At 40.3% G+C, this 14013-nt stretch overlaps 1 protein-coding gene across 1 annotated transcript in view; it reads left to right on the forward strand.

Annotated features, from left to right (window-relative positions):
* The window catches only part of NIPAL3 (NIPA like domain containing 3), a 52350-nt gene that overhangs the window by 7520 nt on the left and 30817 nt on the right, over window positions 1-14013 (forward strand). The window lies entirely within an intron of this gene.

Here is a 14013-nt window from a genome sequence, read left to right on the forward strand (position 1 = left end):
ATTGGGTACCCAGGCTCACTTTGTTGGACTTACAAATGAGTTAGACTTATAAACGCACTTGTATGTAGGGGACTTAGAGAATTTAAATAGAGACTCTTGTTGGCAGATGTGAAGAAGACGTTAAAACAGGAGGTCTGAGCTCAGGTTTCACTCCGACACCAATATCCAGGGTATCGTGCCTCTGTGACCTTTGGCTGCTTTTCTGAGAATAGTTTCTTTTCTTTCAGAGTTATAGCTGGCAAAAGATCGATTCTTGGATCAGAGCATATCAGGGCCAGAAGGTTCCTTAGAGGTGTTGCTAATAATAATAATGAAAAAAATGAAAATTATAAAAATAATAATAGCAGCAGCTAGAATTGTTTTAATATTGATTACCTGTGGAGTGATGTTTAAGCATGTGCCTTATAACATGATATTCCTAAGGGTTTACAGTCAGCTCCATTTTTCAGAGGGGATGCTGAGGCTCAGAGAGTTAAGGCAATTCTTTTGAAGTCACACAGCCATCAGTGACAGAGGCAGTAACCCCAGTCCAGGTCTGCTGGTCTTCTGAAGCAGAGGGGAAAGAGACTTTGGGTTTGCTGGTCCTTCCTCTTCATCTTTGGGTCTACTGGAGCCATGGCTAGAAGCTGCCCCTTGGTGGAAGCACCGAGGTTTCAACCCGCACCTTCTGTTTTCATAGCACGCAGAATCACTGATCCCAAGGTCAAATCCCTGTTCAGGGTTAGCCATTCACGTGTACTTATGAGCACCTAACACTTTGAATAACTTCAGTGAAAACCCTTGGGGTGGTTCTTCAGCCAAAAGCAGAGCCTGATGGGTTGAGAAAGCTCTTAGTGGTGTTCAGAGATGAAGGCCCCCGGCCCTGTCCTCTTCCCTCCCTGCCAGCAGACCTGGACGCTACCATTTCACAGTTTCCAATGCTGAGGTTGGAGGAGGAACTTAATGTCAGGTGCCCTGCTGGTTGGCACCTCCACTCTGGATTGCCCTCCACCAGGCACTTGAGGGTGGCTAGTAGATGTGTGTTCAAATTGTGTAACCCCTGGGCCGCTGGCAACTTCCTTGCTTGACTTTAATTCTCTTGAAGTTGAGCCAGTCACCACTTCACAAGGCTTTGGGGCGTAATTAGGGTTGAGGAAGCCCTTTGAAACACTCGGATGAAAGGGTGTTAAGTTATATTGCTGTTACTAACCGTGTCTGTCTGTAGCCACTTGTTAGGGGTGGAGATTCATATGCTTGTGGAAATGGCTTTTAAAAGTAACCTCAGCTGCCTGTGTCATCAGTGGGAATGTAGCACTTAGAAGGTGGGGAACTTTTTTTTTTTTTTTGCCACCTTTGAAGTCCTGCAACCTCAGAGAACACAGTGGGAGACAGCGTGGAGGAGTGATTCTCATCAAGAGACTGTAAGTCATCCTCCGGTCCTCACCTCGGGCAGTTTATTTCACTTCTCTGAGCCTTCTTTTGTTCATCACTAAACTTCTTCAAACCTGTGTGCTAAAACAGGACTCAGAATAATACCCACTTCATAGAGTTATTTGTGGCTCAAAGGTCATGTGTGGAAAGGACTCGGTGCCATGCCTGACATATATACATATATAATACGTATAACTGCTCCATAAATAGCAGCCTTTATTATTTTTAATTTATTTTATTGAAGTATAGTTGATTACAATGTTGTGTTAATTTCTGATGTACAGCAAAGTTGTTCAGTTACACGCATATATATTTATATGTATAAATATATGTATATACATACACAACTATATTATATATATATATATATATATATATGCATTCTTTTTCATATTCTTTTCTACAGGATATTAAATATAGTTTTCTGTGCTATACAGTAGGACCTTCTTTATCCATTCCATATAAAATAGCGGCCTCTGCTAATTCCAAACTCTGAGTCCAAACTCCCAGTCCATCCTTCTGCCACACCACCCCGGCCCCCTGCTGTTGGCAATCACAGGTCTGTCTTCTGTGTCTGCTTGTGTTTTGTAGATAAGGTCATTGGTGTCATACTTTAAATTCTACATATAAGGGACGTCACATGGTGATATTTCTTTTTCTTTCTTAACTTACTTAGTGTGATCATCTCTAGCTGTGTCCCTGTTGCTGCACATGGGCGTTATTTCTTTCTTTGTTATGGCTGAGTAGTATTGCATATCTTTGATGCCATGTCTTTGTCCAGTCTTCTGTTTACGGACATTCAGGTTGTTTCCATGTCTCAGCTATTATAAATAGTGGTACAGTGAACATTGGGATGCATGTGTCTTTTCAGATTAGCGTTTTATCCAGGTATATGCCCAGGAATGGGATTGCTTTGATCATATGGTAATTCTGTTTTTAGTTTTTTAAGGAACCTCCACACTGTTTTCCGTAGTGACTACATTTTCATTCCCATCAACAATGTAGGAGGGTTCCCTTTTCTCCACATCTTTTCCAGCATTTATTATTTGTAGACTTTTTAATGATGGTCATTCTGATTGGTGTGAGGTGATACGTTGTTATAGTTTTGATTTGCTTTTGTCTGATAATTAGTGACACTAAGCATCTTTTCACGTGCCTGTTGGCCATCATATTGTTATGTCTTCTTTGGAGAAATGTCTGTTTAGATCTTCTCATTTTTTGATTGGGTTGTCTGGGGTTTTTTGTTAATTGAGTTATATGAGATGTTTGTTTATTTTGGAAATTAAGCCAGCCTTCATTAGTATAGTAACCTTTTAACCTTGATTTTGATGTTTAGACTGGTTTATCCTTGTTAGTTTCACAATTTTCATTTCCAGGTTTCACACCTCCACAGCCTCCTCCCTGAGACAGCACTGACTTGTCTGTTTGGCCACAGCCGCTTATGTCCCCTCTTCATCTCTTTACTGTGCCTTGGCAAGTTGTTAACAACACTGTCAACCTAAATAAACCTAGGGAGAAATAATCAAGCAAAAAGAGTTCATTTGGAATTCAAGAACTGCAGTCCAGGGCACACAGATTCAAGTATCAATTCAAACAGTAAAAGTCAAGGGCTTTTAAAGGTGAAGGGAGGCTTGCGTTACAAGGGATTTTCATTTGAGTTAGAGACAGAAGCTAGCTGTGGCTAAGCATGATTGAGCTCTAAGGCCATCACTAGAGGGGAAGTCCTTACTGTGACAAGTTGCACATGGGCTTGCAGAGTCCTTGGTACATTTGTGGTTCGGCCTGGTTCAGAAGGTCATGGTTGCATCCCGTGAGGATGTATGTAAGGTCCATCTCCTTAATGGCCTCGCAGCCCCATTTTAAAACCCCTTGACTTAAATGACTCCATTTTGTGTCACATTTCATAGCACATTCTCCAACATCCATGTAGACTTAGTCTTTTCAGAGAACGGCTTGGTCTCCCTGGTAAAAATAATATAGTGACTACCAGTTATAGGTCGAACCATATGAATCTTCCACCTTTGTAGGTCAAAACTGGTTGGATATCAGCCATTTCATATGGTTCACCCTAATTCTAAGTTACTGTGTTAAGTGTTTCTTCCAAACAATCTCAAGAAGTTTCTGCACCAGCTCTGGCAGAGGAGCACCACCTTCCCACCCAGCAGAGCAGAGAGGAACCGAGGCTCCGTGACGCAGATCCCCCCATCCTGCCTACCCTGAGCCTGCAAGTGTGTGGCCCACACCTGCCCTCTGAACAGCCCCACCCAGGTCTCGGTTTCTGCACAACTCCTGCAGCCTGTTTCGGCTCTCCTCTGTCCCCCACTAAGGTTTAGATAAAGCAGCTTTGAGATGTTGTTGGAGCAGGAACCAATCTCCTACCTGCCCAAGGCAGTTCCTGCAAAATTACTGCCCGTTTATAACAATTTGCTCATTAGCATAGGTAAACTGAGTTTTTAGACTACCTGTCTGGCCCCAAGATCTTTGCCTCTTATGAAGTTAAGTTTCTTGCTTTCAATCCTAAGAGCCAAACACAGACTGAAGGACTTCCTTTGAAGTCCTCAAACTTGACCCTCCAAGGAAACAATGTATTTTCTCACACTTTCCTTTAGTAGACATCTAAAACGTAAACCCTTTCCATTACAAATTTAAATATCTGCAAAGCATATAGTTCCTGGTGCATTTAAATTCTATTGTTTTTTTTTAAAAAAACTCTTATATATGCTTAACTAAATCCCCCAAAATATAAAGACCACTTGATACCTACCATCAGTCTTCTGAAAAAACTCTTCTTTAACAGTTGGAAATTTTACATCTTTCCTTTTCCTCCCTGAATTTGTATTTCCCTTCCATTTCCCCCACAGAATATTATCCCCAAAATGTGTGTCAACTTAAAAATTCACAGTGCAAGAGTTGTGAGTTTAAGTTTTATTCAGAGACCTTCCTGAGGACTATAGCCCAGGACACAGCTTCTCAGTAGCCCTGAGAAAGCTCTTCTGAAGAGGTAGGGGGAGTAACCAGTTTATATGTGATTTTTTTACTAGGAAACACATGCAGTAAAGTATACATCTGGGTAAAAGATTACTGCTAGTCACAAAAAATCTCAAATTAATGATTTTAGTGCTTTTTATTTTTATGTGTGGGAAGATGCAAGAATCTGGGTTCATTGAATTTTTTTCTGAGGTATGCATTTAACTCTCTAAGGGGCCTGTTTGTCCAAACACAGCACATCCTATTGTTGGCTTAATGTTGATCAGCAACTGTAGCAGATTGAAGCTTAATCCTTGTAGAATTGGGTGGTGAGCAAAAACACTCTTTGTTCTTCTTTGTTTACATGTGTCTGTCTTTTAACACTTAAAATTTTTATGGAGATAACCTATCATACCTCTCTACAAGAAAGAGTGTAGAGTATGTAACCAAATTTCGTTTAAAAAATTTTCCTTTGACATAAGGTTCATAGGTTTTGATTCAATACAGAATTCTTTATATAATTGAATAAAAGCAATTTATTAATGCAGTATAAATTTTATCATCATTTTCGAGCAAAAAATAACATTGTTTAGAAAAATATATCTGAATGAGAAAAACAGGACTTTATTTTCAATATTTAAGATGCATATTACTAACTGGTAGAATGAGATAGAATTTAGCATCCATTCTGTTGCAAGCTTTGGTTATCATGGCTAGAAGAGCTTCTGTACATACCCGGAATGGAAGAAGTGTAGTGAATCACTGAATTCTTTCAACTCCTTCCGAATTTTGTGCTAAAAATCAGGTAGTGATAAACTCTTTTTATTGACCTATCAGTTAACAATATGTTTAGGGCCTCATTCATTTGTGTTCACAACGACATACTGCTGCTGCTGCTGCTAAGTCGCTTCAGTCGTGTCCGACTCTGTGCGACCCCATAGACGGCAGCCCAGCAGGCTCCCCCGTCCCTGGGATTCTCCAGGCAAGAACACTGGAGTGGGTTGCCATTTCCTTCTCCAGAACGACATACTAGACACACTTAATTTAAAAAGGGGTTTGTTTTTGCTTTTACAGTTTCCATGAAGTTTACCAAAAAAGCACTATCAATATGCTAGTAACTTTTTTCATTTAGGGCACCTTGCGTTAATCTGATCTATTCAGAAAAGATTGGGGAAATTTGAAATATTGTTAATTTAACTATACCTTTGCCCTTACTGTATTGTAAAACATATTCACACATGTATTTTAATTATATGGACTTCTCTAGTGTCTCAGTGGTAAAGAATTCACCTGCTGATGCAGGAGATGCAGGTTCGATCCCTGGTCTGGCAAGATTCCCTGGAGAAGGAAACAGCAACCCACTTTGGTATTCTTGCCTGGAGAAACCCGTAGACAGAGGAGCCTGGCAGGCAACAGTCCATGAGATCACAAAGAGTTGGACACAACTTAGCAACTGAGCACCAACAATATATATTTTAACTATAGAATATAGTTCAAATATTTACTATAAATATTAGTACATGTATTTTAATTATAAATACTTTATACTTTGCCTGAATATATTTTTTTTGTCAAAACTTAGAACCATGGATATATCCTAGTTAACAAAGCTAGTCTTTATTGTCCAAACATCAGTTAAATCAAACTCTTTGATTTCAAATAGCCTAACAAGGGCCAGAGTATCCTATTCTAATGTCTGTCATACCTTCACAGAAATATGTATGAGAGAGGAAGAGGAAACAATTCCAAGAATTGGCATTTATCACTAAATAAATCTCCCAGGAAACAAAATTTCAGAATTCCCCTTGGTTTCTTAGTGGTTTTACAACTTGGGTCAGTGTACCAGCGTCAGATTCTACGTGAGTGAGAGACAGGCCTTTCTTTGTTAAACTGGGAAGAAGCTATTGAGAAAAGTGAGAAAGGGAAGCTATAGGAAGCCAGCAAAAAGCCTGGATGGAAATGAGGATCTGGTGGCCGACTCCCTTACAATGATCAGTATCAGCAAAACCTTTGTATAAGAAGGCCTCTAGGGCCCCCAGTCTGAAGGGTATGGCCTTCTAAACCTTGCCATCCTGATTTCTCTTTTAGAAACAGTTGTAATGACTCAGAGTCTCCCTATTATCTCCAAGCCCCAAACCAAAGTGTATGAGATAGAAAAGCCCCCTCCCAATCCGGTCAGCCCACCCCTTAAGCCGTATCCCTCTACCCTCAGTTTTCTTCTGTCCTTGCTAGAAGATAGTCCCGGCTACATAGGAACCCTCATTGGTCCTCAGGCTCACACACACGTCCCCCTTTACATCTCAGTGCCTTTGAGCCCATTCCCCCCGGATCATAGCCCTCCACATCACCTGCTTTCCATCCCTCAAAGGTGCCATGCTCATTGCCACCATACGGGCTTCCCACAGGATGTAGAAAGGCTTTCTCCACCTCACCGCCACCAGTCTAGATCTTCAGATCTCCTTGTGAGACTGTTCTTCAGAGGGGCTTCCGTGACTTCCCTTAACCCTGTGTCTCTCACGCACTAAATCAGGCCTCTGTGCTTCTCTAGGTAGCTCTAACTGAAGTGTGATTAATAATAATCAGGTGTTTAATATGTGTGACCTGAGGACAGGGACAGTACATGGCATACACTAGGCACGGATTAAGTGAAGAAGTGTCTGGAATGCTATTCTTCCCTTCTCTGTAAAATGTCTGTATTCTGCACTAGCCTAAGGAGCCTTTGAGTCAAGAACTGATTCCCCAGTCCTTGATAATAGCTACTAATTACCAAATACCTATCCTGTGTCAGGCATTGTTCCAGAGCTTTATATATTAGATAGTTTGACCTAACAGTTGGGAGCATGGGCTCTAATGTCAGACTAGACTACCCAGGTTCCAGTTCTGCTTCATCAACTTACCAGCTTCCTCATACCCTCTGTTCCTCAGTTTCCTTCAGTTCAGTTCAGTCACTCAGTTGTGTCCAACTCTTCGCAACCCCATGGACTGCAGCACGCCAGGCCTCCCTGTCCACAACCAACTCCCGGAGTTTACTCAAACTCATGTCCATTGCGTTGGCACTGCCATCCAACCATCTCATCCTCTGTCTTCCCCTTTTCCTCCTGTCTTCAATCTTTCCCAGCATCAGGGGCTTTTCAAATGAGTCAGTTCTTCACATCAGGTGGCAGTATCTGTCCTTCCAATGAATATTCAGGGCTGATTTCCTTTAGGATGGACTGACTGGGTCTCCTTGCAGTCCAACGACTCTAAAGAGTCCTCTCTAACACCACAGTTCAAAAGCATCAATTCACTGACACTCAGCTTTCTTTATAGTCCAACTCTCACATCCATACATGATGACTGGAAAAACCAAAGCCTTGACAGACCTTTGTTGGCAAAGTTATATCTCTGCTTTTTAATATGCTGTCTAGGTTGATCATAACTTTTTTTCCAAGGAGCAAATGTCTTTTAATTTCATGGCTGCAGTCACCATCTGCAGTGATTTTGGAGCCCAAAAAAATAAAGTCTGTCACTGTTTCCATTGTTTCTCCATCTATTTGCCATGAAGTGATGGGACCAGATGCCATGATCTTAGTTTTCTGAGTGTTGAGGTTTAGGCCAATTTTTTCACTCTCTTCTTTCACTTTCATCAAGAGGCCCTTGAGTAGTTCTTCACTTTCTGCCATAAAGGTGGTGTCATCTTCATATCTGAGGTTATTGATATTTCTCCCAGCAATCTTGATTCCAGCTTGTGCTTCATCCAGTCCAACATTTCTCATGAAGTTTTATGCATATAAGTTAAATAAGCAGCCTTGACGTACTCCTTTCTCAATTTGGAACGAGTCTATTGTTCCATGTCCAGTTCTAACTGTTGTTTCTTGACTTGCGTACAGATTTCTCAGGAGGCAGGTCAGGTAGTCTGGTATTCCCATCTCTTTACATTTTCCACAGTTTGTTGTTAACTGTAAAATAACAGTACCTACCTTATGTAGTTATTATGAGGATTAAATGAGGTCATATGTATAAGGTACTTAAAACAGTATTTGGCATGTAGTAAATGCTCAATAAATGTTGTTTATCATTATCGTTGTCATCATTATTTCTCATGTAAACAAGCCTGGTCTGTCAGTTTACAAAGACTGAGCTATTTCTAGTAGAAGAGCTGGCCAGCCATGTGAAAAGAACTCAGCCATGTAAAAATCCAAGACCCTGCATCTTGATTATGGCCTTCCACTGCATCTGCCACATGACATTGAGCCAGATACTTTCTTGTGACCAGAATGAGTTCCTCCTTTAAAATTCCACCCCTTCTTTTATGGCATGTGTCACATTCTTCCATTATTTCCATTTATTTGTGCTCAGATTAGGCTATTTATTCAGGAAACATAAATTGAGTATCAGCAAAGATAAGTGAGATATGGAGAATCCAATACAATATCTTTTTGAATGAAAGAAATGCAAAAGATAATGAAGAAATTTGCAACATAAGGGGAGAAGGGAGAGATGGAGCAATATAGGATCAAAGTTTTATGTACTACTGAAATTAAGATGGTAATTATAATCACTGGTATAATCACTAGGAAGACAACTCAAAAATATGTAGTAAAAAGGAATTAAAATGGTACTTTAGAAAATATGTCTATTTGACATGAAAGGAGACAGTAATGGAGAAATTGAGGAATAAGAAGAGACATAAGACATACAGGGGGAATAATAAAGAAATGGCAGAAGTCCTTCTTATCAGTAATAATATTAAATGTAAATGGATTAAACTCTGCCCAATTAAAAGACAAGATTGGCAGAAATGATTTGTTTAAAAAATATGACCCAAATATATTCTATCTATAAGATGTCCTTTAGATTTAAAGACACAAATAGGTTGACGGTAAAAAGATGGGAAAAGATATTCCATTCACAGTAACCAAAAGAGAGTTTGAGTGGGTATATTAACACTGGACAGAATAGACTTTAAGACAAAAATTGTTGTAAGAAACTAAGAAGGACATTATATAATGATAAAAAAGTCAATCTATAAGAAGATATAGCAGTTGTAAAATATATGCACCTAACAGAGCCTTAAAATATATGAAAGAAAAATTGACAGAATTGAAGGAAGAAATAGTTCAACAGTAATAGTTGGACACTTTATTACCACGTTTTTAATAATGGGTAGAACAACTGGACAGAAGATCAGCAAGGAAATAGAAGACTTGAACAATACCATTAACCAATTAGAGCAAACAGGCATCTATAGAACGCTCCACTCAACAGTAGTAAAATACACATTCTTCTCAAATGCACATGGAACAGTCTCTGGGATAGAGCATATGTTAGGCTACAAAACAAGTGTCAAATAAAAGGTTGCAGTCATATAAAGCAGAGGTCCCCACCCTCTTGTCAGTGAACCAGTACCTGTCCATGTCCTGTTAGGAACCAGGCCCCACAGCAGGAGGTGAGCAAGGGCAAGCAAGCAGAGCTTCATCTGCTGCTCCCCATCATTCCCATCGCTTGTATTACCATCTGAACCACTTCTCTCCCCTTCCCCCATCCTTGGAAAGATTCTCTTCCACAAAACTGGTCCCTAGCTCCAAAAAAGGTCTGATGCTGAAGCTGAAACTCCAATACTTTGGCCACCTGATGCAAAGAACCGACTCCTTGGAAAAGACCCTGATGCTGGGAAAGATTGAAGGCAGGAGGAGAAGGGGACAACAGAGAATGAGGTGGTTGGATGGCATCACCAACTCAATGGACATGAGTTTGACTAAGCCCTGGGAGTTCGTGATGGACAGGGAGGCCTGGCGTGCTGCAGTCCATGGGGTCGCAAAGAGTCAGACACTACTGAGCAATTGAACTGAACTGATATAAAGAAATGTTACAACTCAATAATAAAAAGATAATAAAAATAATAAAAATCTTTTAACAAATATACAAAGAAATCTTACAACTAAATAATAAAAATTTTAAAATAGGCAAAGGGTTGCACAACATTGAAAATATACTAAATGCTACTGAATTATATATTTTAAGATGATTAATAGTTCATTTTATTACCTGTGAATTTTAAAAAATAGGCCAAAATTTGAATAAACAGTTCTCCAAAGAAGATAAAATAATGGCCAATATATAGCTGGAAAGGTACTCAACATCATAAGTCATTAGGGAAATGCAAATCAAAACCACAATTAGGTACCCTTTCTTACTCTTTAGTATGGCTATCATAATTTTTTTAAAGGAAAATAGTAAGTGTTAGCAATGATGTAGGGAAATTAGAATCCTTGTTTGGTGGGAATGTAGATTGGTGTAACCACTATAGAAAACAGCTTGGCAGTTCCTCAAAAGTAAAACGTAGAGTTTACTGAGCAATATGACTGAGCAATCCCACTCCTACTAGAATAATCCCAAGAAAATTGAAAACACACATACACACTTATATATACATATATATATATATACGCATAGTGTACACAAGTGTTCATAACAACAATCATAATAGATAAAAAGTGGAAATAATTCAAATGTAATTGAAGAACAGATAAACAAAATGTGGTATATCCATATAGTGGAATATTACTTGGCCATGAGAAGGAATGAATTGCTGATTTTGTTATATGAACCCTAAAAACATTATTCTAGGTGAAAGAAGCCAGTCACAAAAGACCACATATGGCAAGGTTCCATTTATGTCCAAAATAGGCAAATCCATAGAGACAGCTAATAGACTAGTGGTTCCCAGAAAATCAGGGGAGGGGAAATGGGGAATAAATGCTAATGGGTTTGGGGTTTCTTTGGGGGGTGATGGAAATGTTCTGGATTTAGTTATCAGTAAGGCACGATTTGATGAAAACTGGACATTTTTGGGGTTATGTGGCAACTTTGCCTAGAAGTCCAGTGGTTAGGGACTTGGTGCTGTCAATGCTGAGGGCCCAGGTTCAATCCCTGGTCAGGGAACTAATATCCCACAAGCTGTGCAGGGCGGCCAAACAAAAAAAGATTATATGGCAACTCTGGAAATCAGATCCACCCCACCTCTGTACCCTCTGTTTGTTGTGATTTGTTACTGTTTGCTTGGTTAGTGATTTTTCTCAACTTTTTTTGGTAAAGTCTGTATTTTCTGTTGTGTGTGGCTCACCCATGTCTGTGTCTGTTAGCTTGGTAGTCAGTTTGTGTTTCAATAGAGTTCCTTGAATGCCTAGAGCAAAAACAAAACAAGACAAAACTCGCCCAGGCTCTGCAGACTGGCTCTACTGGGCATTACTCCAAGGTTTACCAGTCTGTTTACAACTCTGTCTGAATTCTTGCTGCGTCTCCTCTGCCTGAAGGCTGCCAGAGGTGAAGGCTTAGCATCTCTCAAGTGTTTTATGGAGCACACATCCAGCCCTGTGTATGTGAATTGTCTTCTTGCTTCCCCAGGATCCTTGGGAGCTTTTAAAAGCCCTTCCCGACTCACCTTGTCCCCCTATATCTTCTTTCCTGGCCTCTTTCTGCCCAGTCTTTTCCTTCTGTCTATTGTTCATCCCAGTGATATCCCTTGCCCAGGCTGCTGCAGCCAATACTTGTGCCTTTAAGTGTTTTTGACAAAAACATCCTGGAAGCTTCCCACCAACCCTGGAACCCCTCCAAGTCGGGCAAAACAAAGGCAAGCCTTTGTGCCAGGCAGGTCAGAATCCACAACCACAGTTTCTAAAAAATAAAGTCCTTATTGCTCCCTCAGTCCTCATGACGACCATAGTCTGTAGTTTAAGGGATAGTTGGCAGGTGATTTAAAATGCTACAGTGCTCTCTGCCCATAAAGCAGATGCTTCTTTCTTCACCAGGCCTTCCCCTGCTTGTTATAAGTTTTTAACTAGACTCCAGAGTTCTATAAAAATTGATTCAGACAGTGTTTATGAGTTCATTCATGGTTTTTCTGGAGGGCTAGTTCCCTGGAGTTCTTTTATTCCACCGTTTTCAATGACATTACTTGTAACAACATTGTGAATATACTAAAAACAAAACACTTTGAAAAGGTCAAAATGCTGACTTTTATGGTTTTTGAGTTTTGTCTCAATAAAAAAGGTAGTGACAAGTTAAAGAAAGATATGCTGAGTTCATAGAATGGCCTTAAAAGACTTTTAGAGACAGACATTAAGATGGGAAGACATTAAAACACCTTAACTGAGCAAAAAAAGTGGGAAACCCCCAAACAGTAGAGTGATCCATACTCAGATCAAATGGAAGATCAAAACCACCCACTTGTAAACATCTGGAATAGAGTCACGTCTTGAGTCCCAGCCCAAAACTATTGGATCGTTAAGGGGCCTTGGTCCACCAAGGAAGCTCATCAGTTGGCTGTTGCTATATAACAAACAACCTAAGTAGCTAAAAACAACAACCGTTTCACTGCTCACAATTCTATGGGTCAAAATGGACAGGATCCAGAAGAACTGAAATCAAGATTTCAAAGCGATATTGGTGCCCTGTTGTTGATTGCAGCACTGTTGGCAGCAGTCACGATGTGGGAACAAATGTCCACTGATAAATGAAGAAAGAAAATGTGGTATATACTACAATGAAATGTGGAATGTTGTTGTTTAGCTGCTAAGTTGTGTCTGACTCTTTGCAACTCCGTGGACTGTAGCCCATCAGACTCCTCTGTCCTTGGTTTTTCTCAGGCAAGAATACTGGATTAGGTTGCCATTTCATCCTCCAGGGGATCTTCCCGACCTGGGGATCAAACCTGGATCTCCTGCATTGGCAGGCAGATTCTTTACTACTGAGCCACCAGGGAAGCCCACAGTGGAATATTACCCAGCCTTTAAGAAGGAGGAAATCCTGTAATATGCCACCACATGGGTTAACCTTGAGGACATTATGCAAAGTGAAATAAGTGCTAGACTGAATGTGCCTCTTGTCCTCCCACCCTAATTCATTTGTGGAAGTCCTAATTCCCAATGTGATGGTATTTGGAGATGGGGACTTTGGGGGGCAATTACGAGAATGGGGCTTTCATAAATGGGATTAGTGCCATTATAAGAGAGACAAGACAGAGTTCTCTTTCTCTACCATGTGAGGACATAGCAAGAAGGTATCCTTCTGCAAACCAGGAAAAGGGCTTTCACCAGAAACAGAATCAGCCAGCACCTTAATCCTGGACCTCTTAGCCTCCAGATCTATGGGAAATAATGGCCACTCAGTCTGTCATATTTGTTACGGCAGCCCAAATTGACTGAGGCAATGAGCCAGTTACAGAAGAACAGATACTGCATGATTCTACTTATATGGGGTATCTTAAATAGTCAAACTCATAGAATCAGGGGCTTTGCAGGTGCTAGTGGTAAAGAATCCACCTGCTAACACAGGAGACATAAGAGATGGGTGTTCAATCCCTGGGAAGATCCCCTGGAGGAGGGAATGGCAACCCACTCCAGTATTCTTGCTTGGAGAATCCCATGGACAGAGGAGCCTGGCGGGTCACAATCCATGGGGTCGCAAAGAGTTGGACACAACTGAAGTGACTTAGCACACACACACATTGGGGAGTGCCTTTATAATATCTTAGGTAAAGGGCCAGGATATAAAACAAATTATCATCTTATTTCTATAAAATATATTAACATTTCTATTGACATCTAAATTTATGGACAGAAAACTTTTTTTACAAAAACAAAAACATTTGCAGGA

This window comes from Cervus canadensis, chromosome 24, assembly GCF_019320065.1.
Source record: "Cervus canadensis isolate Bull #8, Minnesota chromosome 24, ASM1932006v1, whole genome shotgun sequence".
Taxonomy (NCBI): Eukaryota; Metazoa; Chordata; class Mammalia; order Artiodactyla; family Cervidae; genus Cervus; species Cervus canadensis.